Source organism: Balaenoptera physalus (assembly GCF_965194825.1).
Source record: "Balaenoptera physalus genome assembly, chromosome: 10".
Lineage (NCBI taxonomy): Eukaryota > Metazoa > Chordata > Mammalia > Artiodactyla > Balaenopteridae > Balaenoptera > Balaenoptera physalus.
Genome location: NC_138889.1, coordinates 24,727,539 through 24,733,538, shown reverse-complemented (window position 1 = coordinate 24,733,538; position 6,000 = coordinate 24,727,539). Strand labels below are relative to the sequence as shown.

Here is a 6,000-nt window from a genome sequence, read left to right as displayed (position 1 = left end):
AAGCAATTATACTCCAATAAAGATGTAAAAAAAAAAAAAAGCCATCAGATTGCCAACATATCTAAAGACACTGATAAGAGCCAGGTTTGACAGTGTATAAAGAAATGGGTGCTGACATACACTGTTGATACAGCTTTAAAGTGGCAAATCCCATCTTAAGGTCAGTTTGGCAGTAACTTAAAAACTAAAACACACATTAACTTTAACACAGCAGTTACACTTCTGGGAATCTCTCTTACATGTACAAAGCCAAAATATAGACACACAGTGATATTTATTACCATATTATGTCTAACACTGAACAATTGAAAACAAGTCCTAAAAAAACTTTTCAAAATTTTACAATCCTATGAAGAAGCCATTAAAATGAATGAGGTGGATCTACATGTACTGATGTGGAAAGATATTATTATATATTCTTAAGGAACAAAGCAAGTTTCAAAAACTATTATGTTATGACCGCCTTAGTTGTAATCCCCCTATTTTATGAATGTATCTGTATTATATAAGTTGGAAAGACTAAGGAAGGATAATATGTTAAGTTGTTATAGTGGTCACCTGTGGTGAGTGGCTTTGGGAGGTCATGGGGGGATTTACATGTTATTAAATAAATAAATATATTATAAATATGTTACATATTATATATAATGTGGTTGTAATTTGAGAAAATTAATTTCAAATAATACAATAATTTAACATGAATTTAATGGATTAAAAAGGTAATGCTGCATCATTGCTCCTCATTGGTGACTAGTTATATAACATATGAATCCTCAACACTAAAGTATTATATAGAGGTTAACCTACATTGGCCACTGCTGCATGTACTTAAGCATACTATTTTAAAATTGTTCACTTTAAGTCACTATAAAAGCCTAAGGAGAAAGCTTGCTCTATTCTAAAAGCAAATTTAAAATATTAAAAATTATGTAAATACTAAAAATATTAATTCTCACCAGAAATCAAAGAAATAAAAACAAGAATAGGGTATCATATTATAAAAGCTAAAACTGATAATATTTAATATTTGTGAGAATCTTACCACAAAGTACTTTTATATATTGCTGGTGGTAACACTTTTTTTGCATGGTATTATTATCATTTCATTAATGCATGTATATGTCTACACAAAAGCTGAAAGTAAAATATTACAGAATATTAAAATTGCTAATCTTCAAATAGTAATATTTTAGACTTTTATTTTCTTCTCTGAACTATATACATTCCAGCGTTTGTAATTTGTTATCTGTACTGCTTCTACAGTGATATAAACATAAAAAGAATTTTGCAAGTAGTATTTGTTTAAGGCCCTTAGATTATTCATTAGAATAATCAGAGGTATTCTGACTTTTGTTGGTTTTTGAAAATGAACTCTTAAGCCTTAACCACTTCTGTATGAAGGAACCTTTCTCCTCACTTCTCCAAAGATCAGGGTAAAATTCAGTTTACATGTAAAGAATCATGTGAGACAGATACCACATGATAACTGGCAGACTGGCTGGATCTTGGCAGATGCCTTCACAGCTTCTGCCCAGTACCTGGAGCTTAGCAGGGCTGAATCACCAGTTTCTCCCCACTTTGCAATCTGTGGCATTACTCACTCTCCACCACTCTTAACCATGAATCTTCTTCTAACTGATATAAGTTTATCTATATTATGGAACTTAAAAACGGGATGAGAAGGCAAAGGTCTCCATCAATCTCACTTTGAGCCTACTTCTTTTCCTTTGAAACTACATCAATGAGGGGAAAAATAAAAGTTTATGGTCTATGGCCTAAGGTATTTAAGGGTCTTTGCAAACTATAGGTGCATCTTTTGCCTGAACATTTTCATCACACACACACACACCCATAACATAACATCATATATTTATAAAATGATAGAACCAGAAGTGATATTAGACCCTCTAGCAGTTTTAAATTGTGATCCTTGGAGAACCTGGGTTCTGTGCAGCTGTCTCAAGGAAACCTGGGAAGGTTGGAAGGTGCTGAAAGAGCGGTCAACTGGGCCATCCTAGCTCTGATTTAAATTAAGAAACAAAAACAAAAACAAACAAAAACTTCATTTTCATTTCTCATACAACCTGGATGCTGCTACTTTAAAAATATTGTAACCACTGATCAAGTCCATTTTATTCATTTAATAGGTTAAAAAATTAGTGGCCCAGAAAGTTCAGTTACGTAACCAAGGTTACAAATCCATGGTAGAAACAGGACAAGAATCCAGGTATCTAGACTTTTAATTCCAAGTGGAAATGAGAAAGTTAATGACAATGGTAATCATCTGTAATTCTGGATTTTCCATGAGGTTGCTATAGCTTATGAAACTCACATTATAAAGAGGCAATTAAGAAAATAAAGAGGTAACCAGGCAACAGTAATGCCATTTTCCTAAAAATAATGTGAGGGATATTGTGCAGGGATAGGTTACTTTTGCTTCAGCTGAGCTGTTGCATATGTAGGAGAAGAAAGGTTGAGCATCTGCCGGGAATTAACACAGACCTTTTTCTACACACCTGTTCTGCAGAAGAAGATCTATAATGAAAGCGCCTAGAAGTTTGTTCCAACATGACTGCCAAAATCCGAACCAGTAATACCCCTTGGCCATACCATAAGGCAGAATCTGATCTGTGATATGGCTCTAAAGAAAACAAATAAGGTAGTTTGATTGGGAAATTCTATGGGTAGAATTATATGGAAGCTTGTGTATTATGGGCCAATCCCTCTCCCATGGGCTTCAGTTTCCCCATCTGTAATGAGGGGAATGGAATTGATCTCTAAAATAATTTTCAATTCTTACACACTTGGTTATGTTAGTTGGGGTGTAGTCCTTTTTGTTTGTATTTTTGTTTGGTTTTAAAATCAGGTTCAATGTCTAGAGGGAAAAAGACAAAAGGAAGAAAAATATTAGCAACTGTTTTAGAGACATGGTATCAAGGCTTTGTATTATTATTTTTAAAAATACCATCTCAGATAGAGCTGTAACATGACCATGGATATTATTAAAAATATTCTTTTGAATAGAACAGGGGAGACACAAAACAATTTTTTAAAAATATGAGTCGTGTGTGTGTTTGTCTGTGTGCATGTGCCCATCACACCAACTCAATGAATATACCTGGGCAGTTAAACCACAATTGGAGGAAAAAATGTGTCAACATGTAGGCTGATCTCCCTAAAATTTATAACAATAACCTCGAATGGGTCCTTAATGCTGACGAGTAGTCAAAATATATTTCCCTGGTCATCTTATTTTGCCACTCTCCTAGAAGGATATTTCATATTTTATTCCCTCACTGCAAATTCTGTCTTCCAACACCTCCTCCCCAATCCTCACTCTCAGCTGATGATTTTGCTTCCTGTTTCACTGAGAAGATTGAAGCAATCTGAAGAAAACTTCCACAGCTCCCACCCACCCACTGGCATCTGTACCCATGTATTCTGACTTCCTGCCTGATACTCAAGATAAACTAACTGCACTCCCAACTAAGCCCATCCATCTCCTCTACTTATGCAGTAGTTTCCATCACTCTCGCCTACTTCAGACCAATAATTTTCCCATGCTCTCTCCTCACCCCACCCTATCCTTAGTTGATAACTCCCCATCACCATACAAGTAGGCTGTTTTAATCCCTAAAAATTAAAAAGAAAAAAAAAAAAAAGCAACCTCTTTGACTCCAGGTTTCCTGGTGGTTTCTTCCCAATTTATTTTGTTCCCTTTTGCTCCAAAATTCCACAAAAGTAGGGTCAGTAGCTATTATTTATAACTCCTCTTCTTAAACCTTCCACAGTAGGTTTTTGTCATTGTTGTTGTACCATAGCTCCAGGAAGACTGCCAAAGTCACCAATGGCTCTTCATTGCCAAAGTCAATGGTCAATTCTTCGTCTTCATCTTATTTGGTATATTAGGGACATTTGACACATTGCTTGTGCCTTCCTCCTTGATATACTTTCCCCACTTGGCCTCCAGGACACAACTCTTCCATGGCTCTTCCCCAACCTCACTAGATGCTCCTTCTCAGTCTCCTTTGTGCACTACTCTCATCTCCTGACCTATCAACTTTGGAAAGGCCCACAGCTCAGTCTTTGGATCCTTCTCTTTTTTATCTTTATTCCCTACCCTTGATGATCTCATAATGTCTCATGGTTTTAAACATTATCTAAATACTGATATCTCCTAAAAGCACATCTCCAGTCCAGATATCTCTAACTCCAGGCATTTATACCACATATCTGTGTTCTTTACATTTCCACTTGATCTGAACGAATCATGTCCAAACACAACATTCCCAAATGAGCCTCCTGACATTTGCTCCCAGACCAAATTCACTCATACTTTTCCCGTATCAGTTGATGGGGAAAATCTTGGAGACCAAAATCTTGACTCCTTTGTCTCATAACCCACATTCGATCCACTTTCAAAATATATCCAGAGTCTAACTATGACTTCTCACCATCTCCACTGCTGCAAGTCTCCTAATTGGTCTCTCTACTATCACAGTTGCTGAGCATGGGGGTAGGTTTGGGATTGAGAGTGAGTCGACATGAGGCAGATGAGTTTAAAATGAAATCCAGCTAATATGATCCCGTTGCTTAAAATCCTTCATTCAATGAACTTCCACTTCACTCAGTAAAACCTCAAATTTTTTATAATTAATATATGACAACAAGGCCTGAAATAATCTTGCTTGGCATTACAGATATAAAAACACATCTGTTGGGCTTCCTTGGTGGCGCAGTGGTTGAGAATCTGCCTGCCCATGCAGAGGACACGGGTTCGAGCCCTGGTCTGGGAAGATCCCACATGCCGCGGAGCAACTAGGCCCGTGAGCCACAGCTACTGAGCCTGCGCGTCTGGAGCCTGTGCTCCGCAGCAAGAGAGGCCGCAACAGTGAGAGGCCCGCGCACCGCGATGAAGAGTGGCCCCCGCTCGCCACAACTAGAGAAAGCCCTCGCACAGAAACGAAGACCCAACACAGCCAAATAAATAAATAAATTAAATAAATTTATTAAAAAAAGAAAAAAAAACACAGCTGTTTCAGGGGACAGTTTTTCCACATTCCTTTGTGAATGTATCTTTAAGAATTCAAAGCACATCATGGCACAAATGCTTACAGAGTTTACTCATGACTAATACATCACCAGATTATCCTTACAGTGGAACTACAGGGCATATATAATTTGACCATGCCATTTGTAATGTCTCTCTACTTTCAGTACCTTATACTCTTTTAAAAATGCTGCTGTCATTTCATCTTTTTTCAGCCCTAATAATTTTGGTTTCCCCTTCCATTACTAGTGTCTTAATTCACTTCCTTTCCTAATTTCATATTTTGCATATCAAATTCTATAAATGTTTTATAAACCTATTACCTCACTCTTGGTAATACAATGCAATATATATACAGTATATAATACAATATTTATTTTTATTGTTGTCAATAATAAATGTGAACTGTTTAAAGAAAAAAATCCTGGATTCATGGAAAGGGGGGCTAAGTACTCCTTTTCATTGTTTTCTGTATTTGTTAATAATATATGAATTATAAACTTGCATATACAAAAGTCCTAAGTGGAGGACTTCAATAGAATACACCCCTGGCCTCTCTTCCCCAGGGGAAAAAATCTAGTTTATCTGGCTTATATGATTTGCAAGTTTGGGGAAAAAGGAGCTAGGAATGCTTGGTTCAGCAATTTTTTATCCTCTATTTTGGTCTGTTCCCCTCTCTTCTGCCACATAATATGGGGTCTGACACTATGGAGGTTGCCTGAGGTTTCCCAGTTGTGTCAGTTACTTGGTGGGAAGGTCTCAAGTTCAGAAGAAGAGGAAATTGGACAAGCTCATTTGCTCACATCAAAGTCCCATTCTCCTAGCTTTCATCAGTTATACAGCTGACCTTTTGATAGCCATCTGTCAGTCTCTAGTGCTCTATTTATCAACTGGTTTAAAACTCAGGCAGGGAAGAAAGAGGTGTAATCTATGGAGTCCATCAAAATCCC

The 6,000-nt window shown here is 36.8% G+C and overlaps 1 long non-coding RNA gene across 1 annotated transcript in view; it reads right to left on the bottom strand.

Moving 5' to 3' along the window:
• Positions 1 to 257: 257 nt before the first annotated feature.
• The window catches only part of LOC309636380, a 23,926-nt gene continuing 18,183 nt past the window's right edge, over positions 258 to 6,000 (bottom strand). Inside the window, exon 3 of the long non-coding RNA XR_014250001.1 lies at positions 258 to 2,875. This is a non-coding gene — a long non-coding RNA (uncharacterized lncRNA). The remainder of the gene's footprint in view (positions 2,876 to 6,000) is intronic.